The sequence below is a fragment of the Gossypium hirsutum genome, chromosome A09 (assembly GCF_007990345.1).
Source record: "Gossypium hirsutum isolate 1008001.06 chromosome A09, Gossypium_hirsutum_v2.1, whole genome shotgun sequence".
Classification (NCBI taxonomy): Eukaryota; Viridiplantae; Streptophyta; class Magnoliopsida; order Malvales; family Malvaceae; genus Gossypium; species Gossypium hirsutum.
In genome coordinates this window covers 55,433,377-55,434,955 of record NC_053432.1, presented here as the reverse complement: position 1 = coordinate 55,434,955, position 1,579 = coordinate 55,433,377, and the positions used below count along the sequence as shown (strand labels likewise).

The window sequence follows — 1,579 nt, the reverse complement described above, 5'->3', positions numbered from 1 at the left end:
ATGGGGATTATTGAAATGTTTATTTGATTTTGATTGAAAAGGTGTTATTCATAGAATACATTACTCCACTAGAATCCAAGAATTTCGAAATGAAGACTAATAAAATAGTTAAAATAAAAAAAGGCTTTGCAAAACGATCTAGAAAACAATTGATACGGTTTGATTCCTCAACCCCAATTAGGAGTACCCCTAGAGCCCACTTCTTCCCCATACTACGAGTGAAAGGGAAAATGTAAAGACTACCATTAAAGCAGCCCAAGCAAGACTTACTATATCCATGTGTATTATGTCCCCTATCTCAATGAATATGAAACAAATATGAAGGAATTAAAGTTTTCCATTATTGTTCACTAATAATAGTGGTATTACTGGCGCAGAGTCAAAAAGAAAAGGGAATTGTGACACGCCACCGTTGATGAATCACTTCGATAAATCCGCTTATAACAAGCTCTTATATGATTTCGAGTAAAATCGAGAACCATTAAGCACAAGCAAAATGCGCAGTAACACTTTTAGAAGTATCAAAAGAATGTTACTCACATATATCAATAATAAGACTTATTCTTTCTTTTGGTGTCCCTCATTAAGTAAAAGCCAATTATCTATCCAATCTAATATTAATTGGATGCCTGAACACTCAGAGACTTTCATCCGTCTGTATACAAAGTATCTTCCAACCCTTCTACAACCATTCATTAGTTAATTAGACACTCCCGTTATCCAATCTAATTCAAGACTCCTCTAGTAGCCACTCCATTAGTAAGGGGGGCTCCCATATCAAGATTTACTGATTCCCTTCCACTACTTTAGTTTTTCCTTGAATCCTAGACGTTAGGAGACGTTAGGATTTCGAGTTTTTTGTTGATCAGGCGACACCCAGATTTGAACTGGGGAATAAGGGATTTGCAATCCCCCACCTTACCGCTCGGCCATGTCGCCAAAAGGCTACAAACAAAAAAAAGGAGTATCTCCCTTTTCTTTTTCATTTTTAGATCGGATCCATACCTTCAATTGGTTATAGTATCTCAAGACACACAATATCTAAAAACTTTCCCTTTCTTTTCTATTGAAAAAGAAAATGTAGATTCTCAGTTACAAAAGTAAAAATTCAGGACAAATAAATTGGAACCATTAACTATTGACTGCAAATTTATGGACGATTCTTCTTCACTTGTCTTTTCTAATGGTATAAGAAAATAAAACTGGATACATAACTAATCAGTATTGATTTTTTTTTCAATAAAAAAAATTTCTTAATTTCAAGTATATCATAATAATATAACAGCAATTATGAGTCTATGTAAACCCCAGAGCATAAGTTGTTACACAGTTATAGTTATCTAATGAGGTATTTTATCTATCTAGATATGATGTCCATAGGGAATCAGCAAGAAATTATCGTGTTTCAATTTTTCATTGAATAGATTAAAATAAAAGAAAAAATAGAATTTTTGATAGAGCACGCCATGTCTTGTCTCCATTAGAGCATTATAATGGAATAAAAGAAAGACATATATAAATAGAAATGCTATATCTGCACATGTTTAATAAATAGAAGCCCCCTTTTCGTACGCACTTC

General features: G+C 33.2%; 1 non-coding gene across 1 annotated transcript; it reads right to left on the bottom strand.

Annotated features, from left to right (window-relative positions):
- Positions 1–867: 867 nt before the first annotated feature.
- TRNAC-GCA (transfer RNA cysteine (anticodon GCA)) lies at positions 868–939 on the bottom strand. The gene has a single exon. It is a non-coding gene; the product is annotated as a tRNA-Cys (tRNA).
- Positions 940–1,579: the final 640 nt, after the last annotated feature.